Here is a 15358-nt window from a genome sequence, read left to right on the forward strand (position 1 = left end):
TAAATGGAACAAAATAAAAGAATTACTTAGTTAAGCAAACAAAAGATGCAGAAAAAAAAAATCATATCATTTGGTAAGTTTTATGATATTATATTTCCTACTTAATCATAATCTTTCATTTATGCAAATTCATTTTACTATTTAAACTATAATATTTTAGGTTGAATTTCATCGACAATTCAAAATACTGAATTTAAATTGTTTGAATTGAATTTAGTTGCCAAACTTGTAAAAAGAATTATTAACATATAATATGTATTATATAAAGATTAATGAAAACTATAATGACTTAAGTTTTAAATTAGGATAAAATAATTAATAATGCTTAATTACGTGTCTGATAAAGATTTATTTGAATCATGAAGAAATGGTAGTCTAAGAACACCTAATAAATTCTCGATCATATGCATTAAAGTATGATGTTTTAATGTTTGTAATAAGAATGGTGAACAATATTCAAGTTATGATTTTGTACCAAAGAAATGCAATGGTAAAGGATTTCCAGGCCTATTCGGGAGCATATAATCTTTCATTGTTTGCACCACTTTTGTCATCTTTCGTATCTCTTGTCTCCTTTTCTACAAAAGTATTTTTCAATACAATGCAGCTAAACAATTGACATCTTTGTCACATTGAATATCAAAATTTTAGGTTATAAATCTGATTTAACAAGTATTAGATGGAAAATGAAAGCACCAATGTTATAGTTACAATCTCTAGGGTTTTGGAACGAGAAAAGGAATTTGCAGGAAAGAAAATACTCGATTCCATTAATGCCCCTTTACTAGACAACAATGCACTTATATAGTATTGTTCTTTTACTTTAAAAGTTTCTTATTGGAAAAGAGAAAAGGTGCAAAGGTTCAGAACAGGAAAAAGAATCTAAGAATTGAAAGAAAATTCGAGTTGGCGACTAAGCGTAATCACTTTTTTAGTCTCTCTTCGACTTAGTTCCATGGCCTTAGGAACCTCACCTGGCCCTCTTGTATTATGAGGCTGTTAATATTATAAGTTATAATTGTTTTAATTTATTTATTATAGATATAAATCAATCAATTGAAAATTTTTAAAATATTTATTTGCTTAAATGTGTTTTTAATATATGTATATAAAAAATTGAAATTTTAAATTAAAAATTAATAATATAAAAAAAGTTGACGAACTAATTTGTTAACTTGTTGGCTCGTCCTTTGATGAGACAGGTAAAGATTTTCAACATATTCTGTAAATATGGATCAATTTGCTCAAATTTATGGTTTACATATTAAATGGGTTGGGTTAGTTTGATTTCTCATCCCTAACCACACAATTACTCCTAGGAATCACAACGGGTCCGACACAGATAATGTCATATCTGAACCTGACCCGTATGTAAAAATTATACCCATTATTCATCTCGTTACTCGTCGAGTATCCACATTAAAAAATCCACAAAATTTTTTCAATCTACGGATACCTATTTATTATCTAAGCCCAATGGTCCAAACTCTATTCTTCTTTTTTTTCAAAACTCACAAACCCTAGATCTGCTCCAAAGCATCTCAGATCTGCACCAAAATATCTCAGAATTTGCACTAAAGCATCTCATATTTGCCACTCGTCATTGTCTCCTCACGTTGTCGACCACTTTGTCCACCACCTTTGCCACCTCATCACAGACTCAGTCGTCATCTTCATGCACGCCTCATCGATGCACTCCGGGTTGAAAAGAAGAGGTTGAAGGTGGAAATCAAAGACCACGGTGGAGAAGTGTTTGATCGGTGGGAAAGGTGAAAAAATACGTTTTAATTGGTGAAAGTATAATAAGTGGTAGAGGAGATGCGAATCTGTGAGGATAATACCTGATTTGGAATGGTAAGACGCGCAAAACAGTCTATTGCGCAAGGGAGGAAATGAGACGTGATTTTTGCACAAAGGAAATGGTGTGTTGTTGATGTGGTAAGGCATGGCTTATGTGTACACACGACAGGATGAAACCCTAAAAAAGGGATTGGTTTGGGCTTTGGCCCAATTTTACAGCAGATTTAACAGAAAAAAAAAGCCTAATTAAAAAGTTAGAAAAATAAAACCTAATGGATAAAATTGTGATTTCATTTTTCTAACGGGCAACGGGTACCTGGGTACAAATAGTGTGATATCCAAACCCGACCCGTTAACAAGCACGTATTAAAATACCTGCTACCTACTACCAGCGGGTACCTCTTACTCGCGGGTACTAAATACCCTTATCAGATTTTATCCGCGGATATCCACGAGTATGGGTTTTTTTGCCATCCATAATCACCACCACAATTATCACTACTATCATATATATGAGAAAATTCATATTAAGAATCACATTTATAGTATCCACCACAACAATTGCAACCACCTCCACCTCACATGGATCTTAATCGCATCCACCAACATTTTTATACTACCCTTCACCACCATAATCACCACATGGTACAAATCTACACTTGTAAGGGCCTGCAGAAATAAAGGGGCTATTGGACCTTGTTTGAGGCAGTCAGACCCATAAAAACTAAGGGTACCTCAGCCTTAGAAGGAGGCTTTTCAAAAATTCAGATTTCATTCAGCCAACTTCCCCTTCTCTCTCTTAAACTCTTTTGCCCTAAATTTTCTCTGTCTTCACTCTAAAATTTCCATTCACTGAACCGTTCAAACTTGGATTTGAATGTGCTCAAGCGTTCCCCACACTGAAGGCTTCCTTTTGAGTCGAACATTTTTCCAATCAGACCGGTAAGTAGTTTTCTCCCATTCTCCGCTGTTTTGTAGCTTAGGGCATTTGCCATTCTACTTTTTTCGTGGAACTAAGAACATCCTTCTTCATATTTTCGTTTAGAACGTAACTCTAAGAGTTGTCCTCTACCGCCAATGCGGTGATTTGTAGGTCCTATTGTGCCCTAGCTGTGTGGATCATTGTAAAAGCATTTGGGTGAGCTAACATTCACTTTGAGTCAAGGTAAGGGGAGTGACTAAGATATCTTTTGCGTTTTTGGGTTGTATGATATACTCCAAATTTTATTCTTATTCTTATTTTTCCTTTTCATTGTATAGTGTAGCTAGGGTTGGTTTTGAGGTTATATATAGTTGCGTGTATGCATTATCCTTGAGCACGTTGTTCTTCTGTGAGATTTGGGCTAGAACGGCAAGAGTTTCTACATATCAATGGTGCCTTATGAGTGTCACGGTCCTACCCTAGATAGAACCGGGGGGGATAAGAGTAAGCATTAGTGGAGTGGGAATGTGGTTCTTGTTAGAAAGTTAAGAGATATAAAGAGCGAAGAGAAGTTTAGTGTATAAGTAGAAAACCTTGGGCAATTGTTTTGTGAAAGAAAGAAAGCGTGGGTACGTTGTTATGAAGTGTTAAGGGTGAGTATTATATGTTTACATGTGAGGAGCTAGGAGATAGGGAGGTATAGAGAGGTTGGAGTTTGCTTTGGATACTGGAATGAGGTGGTATGGCATAGTTTCGGGTGAGTGAACAAATATTGATTGTAAGGGACTTGGCAAAGAGTAGTTTTCAAAATTAAAATTGAAAGAGAGAGGTTTGGGGAGTGTCGTGATTTTTGGGAGTGAGGAGAAGGGTTAGAGGTTGACGTAGAGGTAGTGAGGTTGGGGCTGCATTACTAGTAAATGTATGAGTTTAAGTGCAGGTTTTAAGAAAGAAGTAGAAAATAAAAGAAAAGAAGATGGGGTAACGTAGTAAGTGTTGGACGTGAGGTTTATAAGAGTGAAATGGTGATAAGGTGAGAATGTTAGTGGTTTTGTTGTAGCATAATAGATATAGGAGAATGTGTATTTGTAGATGTGTAGTTGAGAGGAGGAAAATGGAATAGATGGGGAGAAGTTAATATTAGTAGTATTGGTTGAAAGAGAAAAGTGAAAGGTAGAGAAAGAGAGAAAAGAAATAGAAGGGGTCGTATGCATGGGCTATTGGACTCTGAGAGAAGTAATGAAGGAAATGCAATGATTAATTGATGAAATTAAGTTTTTGGTGCAGAGAGAATTCATCAAGGGGCTACATGGTACTTTCTTTCCAATATAATATGAAGATAATTAAAAGGGGATTTTCCTTGGAGGAACCCATTTCGGGAGAAGGCAAAACCTAGCCTTTGGGGTTTGGGAAGATGTGCGAGAAATTGGGTTGTTGAGGAGGAAATAGGATGATGAGTTTATGGATTTGTTAGGTTTCCTTTTAATATCAAGATTGATATAAATAATATATTATACTACATTCATTCTGTTTTGTGATCTTTGTATATATATTAATATATATCTTTTACGGACCTTTTTGTATATTATATAATAATATATATAACTTTTATACAAATTATTATATTACGGAGATGACCGTATAGAAACTTAACGTGGTTAAGTAATATCTATTATTATATTATTATATATATGTGTTAAAACTATTAAGTTTGGCATGAGATTAATTTTTAGTTGGAATACTTATAGTTTTGTTATTAAAATAAGTTAAGAGATGGCACGAGTGATTTCCATAATTTAATCTGAGTGATTGGGGAATTAATATGTATGTAAAATAAATTATAAAAGCTTAATATTTTTATGTGTTGTGGTGATATTTTATCGTAGTAATTTTATATGTTTTTGTGGTGATTTATTTGATGTAGTAGTATGTTTATAAGATGTTGTGGTGTTGTATACGAAGTTGTGTTTTATATGGTGTAGTAAAATTTTGTGTTTGATGAGTTAATGTTGATTATTGAGGTTAAGTGTGGAACATATTGAGATTGTGCTATAAACTTTGTGATTGTGAATAATGCATGTTATTGAGTAATATGTATCTTATTGCGATTAATGTTATAAATTTGATGATTTGTGATTGGTGTAAGTGTAACAAGTGTGGTTCATGGACGTAATTTCATGATCCTCAAGGAGAGGATCCATGGCGGTACCCTATTAGTGTTAGAATGATTACATGGTAGCTCAGTCTTGAGGGTTTTCTTGAAACTACAATGATTAATCATTCTCAAGTAGAGAGGATTGAATCATGTAGTGAGTAGTAGTAGGAGGTCCTAGTTTTTTAGGCTTCCAGTATGCTCCAAGGCACGGAACGAACTAACCTCGTGAGTGTGGGGTGGAACCCATTGGCAATGGCTTTGCAAAGCAGTAGAGGCCACCACGAGTGCATAACCCGCCGTAGCTCGACAATCATTCTAGTCCAGACGAGTCAGTTTATAGTGCAACAAGTCTTGTGGTGTCATTTACTATGCTTTGTGTGAACTTTGCATGTTGTGTGTGGTTGTATAACATGCTTTTTATACCTAGCTCACCCTTGCTTGTCTGTGTTTGCAATGATCATCCACTTGGATGTGAGCAGAGGAATATGAGATTCCCCTGGAGACAGCTTTGGAAGCAGTGGATGATGTTGCAGCTTAGTTTCCTAGGTTTCATCCATATGGTATTATGTCATTTTGAAGAACTCTGTTATGTTTAAGTTTTTAAATTCCTAGTCTTTTGAGGATGACTGTAATCCTAACACTTTTTTGTACTTAAAGTTTTAAAAATTATGACCATACTGGATGACTGTAAGCTTAATACTCTAAGTATTTGTGTAACGACTTTATATTATTATGCATGATGATGTCTTAATTATATATATTTTTATCATATATTTGGGATGTCACAACACCACCCAACATTATTCTGTTCAAAATATAAGAAAAAAGTTTAGGAAATTTTAGGAAAAGATTGGATTTCCACCTTGATGAATCAGAATGTGAAGAAATTTTATAGGAAATTTGAAAGGTCTCACCCCTAGGTTTGGGAAATTTAGGGAAAACGTGGGAACAACTAGCTCAGTTGAACCTAGACCCACGAGTGCAATAATGAGCACAAGTAAACCCTAGGCGACAAGTGATGACGAAGAGAATAAATTAAGATCGACAATTTTGCCGATTGATAAACTGAGAAAGATTGACGAACCATGGACTTAGAACGTGCAGTGGAGAATAGAAAATATGAAATGTGTCGCGTGAAAAAATTAGAAAAAAGTGAAAAATTTTGATAATTTGTGGAGGTCATAAACTTCTTGAAAAAATAATTAAATTTCTCGCTATTTTCAGCCTTCAAACAACTCATTATAATCATTTAGAATAATGTTAATTTGCGTAGAGTTTTTATAATCACCACAAAATAATTTCCTTAATTACGTACTACCTTTACTATTTTGAAACTTTGGTAATTCTTGTTAAAAAGGTATGAACAATGGTATTACTACCTTTACTATTTTGAAGCTTTTTTTATATCTAAAAAGAAATTATGTCACTACATGTGATATGTAAGACGCCTAAAGTTGGGTGGATTAATACTGATAGGGCTACTAGTAAGTGTTTGAGTCATACTTCTTATGGTAAATTTTTAGAAGTCAAAGTGATTACATTGGCAACTTCTTTTCTTGTCTTCATATTAAGAATTTATTTTATATTGAGTTTATTGGTTGTTATTATATAGTTGTTGCACAATTAATGAGAAGTTAAATTAATGAGAAGTTAATTGCTATGTTGATGTTTTGACAATCTTGAAATTGATAATAAATTGGATTTTAAATGGTTTAGTGTCATTTATTTTCGTTTTTTTTTGTCCGTAATAAGTATCAACCATTTTATTTTGTTTAGTTTTGAGCGTGTCCTATATTTTTGTATACCAAGATTTACAATAATGTACACAAATATATATATATATATATATATATATATATATATGAAAGAACATTGTCTGTTGTGGATGTATTGTGAAAATATGTAGGGTTTGATGAGATCTGACACAACTATATATGTATGTATATGCGTAACCCATGTTGTTGATTTGGAGATGGTGAAAGAAAAGATGATGATAGGGATCCCACTAGGAGTGGCAAAAGGGACAATCAGGTCTTTTAAGTCCGGTTTTATACTATCAGGTTAGGAGAAGTATGGTACTATTGAAGTTGCGTAGGTGTTTGAAAGTTCAGGTCTTGCATACTTTTGAAAAGCATGTTTGATAGAAAATGGTAACTAGGCACTTATGAAGAAATTGTAGAATTTGATGATTAATTAGAGATAAAATTAATATATAAGTGAGAAATTTTTAAAGTCCTCCTCTTAAAAAGAGTCAATTTTTTAACGTACAGTGGTAGTAACGATGGAGTTATTTCTTTGTTGTTCTTCTTTATCCTCTTTAACTGGTGTTTTCATGCTTGACACTGCTCACTGCACTCGAGCATTGATGGGATGTGAAATTCTTTTCTGCTTAAAGGTGGCTTCCATGATTGTCTCTCCCTTCAAAAATCGCTATATCTTTCCTCATTCCCAATGTAAAATTTAACGGCAATGTTTTCCATACACTTAAAAGGATAAAAAATAAAATAGGTACACATATATCATAATAACAGGTTTTTATTCAATGATTGGAAAATTTTTATTATTGGAACTCTCACGACTGAAGATAAGGTCAATTTATAATATATAAATTAGGTACAAATCTCATCTTACAAGCTGGTTTTGTAGAATTGAGTTAGGTCTAAAACTCACTTTTAATATGGTATCATATCCATGATTAAAGTTCTAAGTGGGCATTTCTATTTCCACCCGTTGTCGGGCCATTATTGGATCATCTAATTTTTACTATCAAAAATGAGGTATAAACCTCACCTTACAAACAGTATCTGTAAGGTTGAGTTAAGTCTAAAAAGCACTTCTAATAATTAGTTGTGGTGTTTTTATCTTTATCAAATGTAGCCGAAGATTTGTCTGGACATTTTAATTTCTTGCTCACTTCTCGTGACAGTTACCAATGTATTCATAAAATACTTTTAATATATTCGTAAAATTTCATCTATTCTTCCTATAATTAACCATTTGACTATGTCATACATATATATGCTCGATGTAGCAATCAAAATGTGATTTTCCAGAAGCAAAATTCATATGTTAAAAGGCGAGAAGGATAAGTTTAGAAAATCTGTACAGAAAAATGTTATCTTTTATAATAAAGGAATAATTTTGTGGGAAAAAGTTGCAAAACCCTAGCTAAGTACGATAGAATTGCATAATTTTCTTCTTGAAAACTTTGTGTGGTGAACTTTAACAACACATAGTGGTCACACATGGGATATGCAAATAATGACAGAAAAAGAGAAGAGGGCTATTTCTTAAGCTTCCTACAAGATAAGATAGCATGGTGTAAATCATATTCGATGTTGGATCATGTACCCATAGTAACATTAAATCACTACATACACATCTTTTAATATTAAAACTAATTAATGTCTCTCATTAACTAGAATAACGACACTATCAACTGTCATTTTCTTTTGCCAGTCAAAGAAAGAAGTGAGTGTTTAGAAGATTTTGATTCTTTGTTTTAGCCAAAGTACCTCTGTAATATTTATTTTGGACATAGATTCGCAGAATATATATGTTTGATGTTGAGGAGTAAGAGAATAGGTACGTGAGTTAGATCACACAGGGATCAGATAAATTATGTTATCAAAGTTACAAGCAGGAGGAACCCTTTCGCTATCACAAGTTAAATTTGAGTCCAGAGACTTTGAATGTAAAAATGGTCCTCTTCCATAACACAGAATATTTTTTCTGTAAAAGCATAATAATGAGTAGATTTTCTATCAACGCAAGCACTTGTCTGCCAAAAGCTTTAGGGTTTGAGATCTCTTTGTCAATCATTTTCAGAATAGCTGTAGTCACCTTCACCACGTGACAACCACTTCCTACCTTGTATTATCTTCTAATCTATGTCCCCACTCACAAACAATGCTATTCTTCGAAAACGTGTAAAATATTTCACATCATTTTATTTATGACCAATTAATTGGTCGAGAGATGCTTAACTTTTTCATTTCTTATGCAATGTGAGACTTGAACTCACTTTTGAATTTTTAATAACAATCTCTCTTTCAATGATAAGTCTCTTTCACCTTGATATACTCTCCCTCAAATGGAAGAATTTTCAAGCATGAGTATTTCAATGACCTTCTTATACTATTGTTTTATCACAAATAGGACACCTTGGTTGAAATCCTTAAAAAAAATACTTTCAATACAAGAAACCCTCACATATAAGTTTATACACCCATATTGTATTTGTCTAAAGGATTGGCTCTAATACCATTCTTACAATGGAAACAACAACATAACAACCAAAATACCAAAGTATATATGTGGCAAAAATAATTTCTCCAAACTTACAAGAATTTATATGGAACAATAACTATAGAAAATGACAATAATAATCACAAAAGAGAACTACAATATTTTTTAAAATGGAAAAGCTCTCCTGAGAAGTAAAAACTCGAAGGCTGAAGTCAATAAATCAAGTTTTAGTAATATTATGAGAGAAAGATAATTTGAATGTGTGTCTTATTGTGTATTATAGATAGGAATATATACATAATAATATGATATAACCCTGGTATGTAATTATGCATAATATAATTATAGGAGATTTAATAACCTAATTGTAAGAATTTGATTAGCTTAATTATAGGAGATTAATTGTCAATTAACTTAATTTCAGAAGAATGATTGGATTCTATCACACTCGCGTAGTCTAAGTGAGAGGTTCAAGGACTCTTAGACTGGTCTAGAAATCATAAAAAAAGAACTTGAGGTAAGTCTTGGTGAAGATGTCAAATGATCTGACAGAGGAAAGAGATGTGAAAAACTCATGCCTGACCACATGCTACTTTTTCCTAAACAAAGTGAATATTCATATCAATATGTTTTGTAGCTAATGCTACATAGGACTACCAAATATATAAATGACCCTAACATTATCACAATATACCAAGGTAGCATGAGGGAGAGGAAATGGAGTTCCGGTAGGAGATTGTGGAGCCACAAGATTCAACAACAACATATTGCAATACCTCGGTTTTCGGTCTCTTCACTAGAATGAAAAAGAGGGTGTTGTTGCTTTAAAGACTAGGAGATAAGGTTATCACCAACAAACACACATTAACCAAATCTGAAGTGTCTAATGTTAGGACATCCACACCAATCAACACTAGTATAAGCAATAATTTTCTCAATAGAGGTCATATATAGATGTAAATCATATTGTCGAGTAAACTAAAAATAACGCAAAATGTGTTTCAATGCTAGCATGTGTTTGGCACAAGGGGCATGCATGTGAAGACAAACTTGTTGAACAACATATGAAATGTCAAGGGGGGTGAAGGTGAGATACTAGAGGGCACTGCTATAAGACAAACTTGTTGAGTTGGGCTTAAAGTTCACTTCTTAACACAGTATCAGAGCAATGGTTAGAGCTTATTCTAACAATATTTGTTGTTTGTTGGACATATTGTTCCACCCACTATCGAACCGCTATCGGACCACCCATTAATGTCTAACTTCACGCTCGTGATATATATACCTCGGCGTGAGGGGATGTATTGGAAGTCTCACATCGATAAAAGATAAGGTCAATTTATAATATATAAAATTATATATATATATATATATATATATATATATATATATATATATATATATAAGTGGGTACAAACCTCACTTTATAAGTCGATTTTATGGAATTGAGTTAAGCAAAGTCCACTTCTTAATAAACATATTTGCAATTAAAACTATATTGATGATTATTAAAAGAATTGAATTGAAAAATAATTTTTTTTTTTTACATGGTAGCATGCGAAGGAATTACATTGAAAAGAGAAAAAAAAAATCTATATGCAAACAAAAATTTGTTGTTTTGAACTTTGGAAAGATGTATTTACAAGTGATATTTTAAATGTTCCAAATTCAGTAAAGCAAAATCATTGAAACTCACATTTTTTCATTGCTGATTTAATTTCTGAATATTATATATAAATATCTTACTGTTTACTTTGATCTGGTGCAAAGGTGTTTGAGCAACATTATGTGGAATATGAAAGTGAAATAGATGGTGGCATGTGCAACAAGTCCAGTGAAAAGATGTTTTAGCAAAGTAAGCATGTCTAAAGGAAGAAAAAACATACCTACATAACAAAAGTGTCCTAATAATATTCATAGACAATAATGGTTGCCCACTCTTAGAAATTACCCACTCTACTAAATAGATAGATACTTTCTAATTGCTGGATTGTATAATGTTTTGCTTTTGTGACAAAATTTTCTCATAGAGAAATGCATAATAAACTCAAAAGGATTTAAGATATTCTATTTTTTCTTGTTAAAAATTTACATCCACTTAAAATAAGATAATTTTAATACGTATTTAAGAGCAAACTTCATTTTGTAATCTAATTTTATAAAAAAGTTAGATTTAAAATTTAGTTTTTAACATTTTCTATCACTAAATACCAAAATCAGATTGATTTCCACCCTTACGAGAATATATAGTCGAATATTCCATCGTATAAGACTAATATTAAACACTTCCAATTTCTTGAACATTAATTATGCAAAAAGACAAAAAAAAAGAAAAAAAAAAACTCTATAATGTGATGTAGCAAACTGATCATTTTGAAATTTGAATCGTGAACAGTTTGTTGTATTCAATCTTGTAGACAACGGGGTGCACAAATTTTCTTATAAAAAAGGATATCCCGTTTTCTTTTCTGTCACACTCCAACAATCCTCTCATGACTTTCAACATTTAAATTACTAAGTTAAATTCAATTTCAAACATGTAAAATCATGAAAAAGTTGTCTACAAATAAGGGAACAAAGTCTCTAATTTTATCTTATTTAATTACTTTATGTTATTTATATATATCTTGTTTGGTTTGAATGTTCATAATCTTGTGTTATTTAAATATTTTATGTTATTTATAATTATTATTGTTCGGTGGTGAAATCTCTTATTGTTTGATTTTATTTCATGTTATTTAATAAATATTATTTTTATTTATTAAATTTATGATTATATGCAGTTCTTAATTTAACTTAGAATATAATAATAAGGTAATGAAAATAGAATTGTGAATAAATAAAAATTTTCCTTCCTTTTAAATAATAAAAAAGATATATCCATATGTTATAAATAGTTACATAAATGTTACGATATATATATATATATATATATATATATATAAAGAAGAAGACAAGAAACAACCTTTTTGTTTGATTTTGAGAATACTACATAGAGGAATAATAATAAGTATAGGAAGAAAAAGCAACAAGGGAAGCTTAAACAACAACAAATCAGAAAAGAATTACCTTATGTCCAATTCAATAACACCGAGAAGAACAAATGAAGAACGTACTGAACAAAGGAAATCGTTAAAAAATTATGTTGAGCAGTAGGAACCAAGGAAATTTTCAAGCACAGTTTGACCTGTCAAGTGTGTGGAAATGAAATCTAACCTATTGTCATTGATCACTACAAATAAGTTTGAAGGAATGACGAATAAGGATCTCTTTAATCACTTAAGCTTTTGAAAGGATCACTATCCTATATAGTTATGCAAATAATTTCAAAATTGCTTCCATGTTTTGAAAGGTTTCATTTTTCTTAAAATCGAAGTCTATTAGACAAAATTAAATAATCTTTTTACACTAGTAATAGATTTCTTAGCAATAATACAAAATGAGAGATGACACTTTGGCAAAATAAAAAAATATCTTCTAAAATTTAATGTTAAAGGAGTGAGAGAATATTTCGCACTCATTATAAATTCATGAAAAAGGTACATTTTTTCTTCTCATAGTGATCCCACTCCAAGATACTCTCTTGTCCACTTTTAAGATGTTCTTCTTTTCTACTTCCAAGAGGACTTCTTAGAAAACTCATTATAGAAACTCATTTTTCATTCATTCTTCTAGAAAGGTGACAACCACAAAATGGGAGGCGTCACTTATAACCATACAAAACACAAGAAAACATGAGTCTAGAAATTATTTAAAACAAAAAATGAGACAAACTAATAGAAGAAAGATGAAGAAACCTCCCTCCTCCTAATCATGTACGTTATAGGAGTCAAACCATTTCCCTCCTCTCGATTCAATTAGTTTATAGATGTCTAGTACTATATAGGATAATTGTGTTTTGGCACTTTTTAAAACATCTTATTCACACTCTTTCATTTAGGTTTTGAACTCAGAAAGAAACTTACAAACTTTGACACATCTTTTATAAGAGGATGAAGTTGTGTATAAGCATTCAATTTTGGATATAATTTCGCAAAAAGGAAACAATGCCTTTATAATGGTTGAGGGTGTTAAGTTGTTTGATAATATATGGATTACATGTATGTCTCTTACTACATTATTTGTTTATTGACATTTTATTGTCTTAATTTATTAAAATGTTTCAAATCTAATTGTGTTTTAGATAAAGAAATATATTTCTAATTGTATTTTAGACAAAGAAATATATTTTAAACATATTACGAGAATGAGTAAGTCATGGAAGTCGTACTTATAGCACGACTTTGATTTCTTTTTTTTTTCATGGTACAAAAAATGGATTTTTCTATACAAAATTAACTGTTATATCTAGTTTCAAATGATACTATTTATTTTAAATAAAAACAAAATGATATAGTAGCAATAATTGTATTGAATTTTAAACTTTGTGGTTGAATAGTTTGAAAAGATCGATAACATTTTATTAGTTTATTAGTACATATGCTTTAATTATATTTCATTAAATTTTGGATGATTGCATTTTATATTAATTTTCATATGCATATTTAAGTATAACTGACTTAATATCACTATTGTCATTTGATGTCTTATGGAGATCGCTACAAAATACTGTCAAAATTTTATGAAAATAAATATTTATTAATAATTACATAATTGTCAACTATAATTTTTTTTTCAATTGATGGTAATTTCTTAGCTAGGTTAGATCAAAATTAGAAGAAAAGTCATGGAGGTGTGTGAAGGATGATATGGTGTGGAAGCTTTGATGGAATAGAGAGCTAAGCTCATGGTTTTGTGATGCTTGGTGATGATGGAGGTGGTGTTTAATGGTGTTCTTAGAGAGGTTAGGTCAACTCTAAAGGAAGGTGGTTAGAGGAGACCACATGGGATGCTTTAGCCTTTGGTGACCTAAAATGGGTAGTATGACACAAAAATGGCAACATAAATTTACTCAAATTCAAAGGTAATTACATGAAGGAGAGACACCTCTAATTATAGGCTAAGGTTTCTCAAAATAGGCAAAACTTTAACCTAAATATAGTCAACTTGGCTAACTTGGAGAGCAAGGAGAAATCCTCTCCAATAGAAAGGAGACAAGTGAGGGAAATCCTCTCAAATGAGAAGGTGACACGTGACCACTATTTATGGAAAATACTCTCCATTCTAAGAGTGACATGTGGCCACTACTTAGGAGGAAAAAGTCTCTAATAGCAGGATGACAAACTCTCTCATAAGAGGATGACACTTGTCAAGGTCATCCACTCTTTCTTGTCCACTAAGCTAGCTAAAAATGTTGACCCCTTAGTCAACTCTTGGGTTGGAAGTCCACCTTGGTCAACATTAGACCTTGGCGCTTTATTGACTTAGGTGGTCAAAGCCATATTCTACTTAGCCCAAAATACAAAGTTCAAATTAAATCTTATACTACTAGATCCATAATACAAAGTCCAAATAAATCATAGACTACTAGGCCTAAAATACAAGACCTAAAATTATTCTTATTCTAAAAGCTTCATGATGGTCTAAGATGCTCCAAAAGATAGAGTTTAGGTCCATCTTCCACAAATGACTTCAATTTTTCTTGAAAATGTTTAATCATGACTAGAGAGTATGTCATCACCCATAGAATCAAGTCACACCTTGATTTAAGAGGTGAAATTGAAGTGAGTTGAAATCTCCATCTCATACATATAAGAGTTAAATACGGGTTAAATATTGATTAAGAAAGCTCGTATAACTAATGAGTAAGAAAGAAGTGGAGGAATTTTTATAGTTTGCTGAAGAAAATGATTGCACTGGTGTTGAATGAGGAAAATTTAGGCATCCTTATGTTAAGTGCTTAAATGGTAGAAAGACAAGGGTTGAAGAAATTAGTTTCTTAGAAGTTAATGAATTTGAAAAAAAAAAAAAAAGTTAATGAATCAGACTAAAATAAGTTTCATGAAATTACTTGTGTTATGAAAGGATATGTTTCCCGTAGAAAATACGTTACCCAAGCATTATAAAGACGAAGAAAATACTTTGTTTAATAGGGCATGAATTATAAAATGATACATACATAATTAACTAGCATGTTGTGAAAAAAAAAAAAAAAAGGAGTTTGAAGAAAAAGTATCGTAAAATGTGACTTATAATATTACAAAGTAAAAAAATAACAATTAAGATAATAATAAAAGGTAACAAATGAAGATCCCCTACTAAGTCTATTTATCTTCCAATAATTCAAAAAATATGAC

The sequence above is a fragment of the Vigna radiata genome, unplaced genomic scaffold (genome assembly GCF_000741045.1).
Source record: "Vigna radiata var. radiata cultivar VC1973A unplaced genomic scaffold, Vradiata_ver6 scaffold_154, whole genome shotgun sequence".
NCBI lineage: Eukaryota > Viridiplantae > Streptophyta > Magnoliopsida > Fabales > Fabaceae > Vigna > Vigna radiata.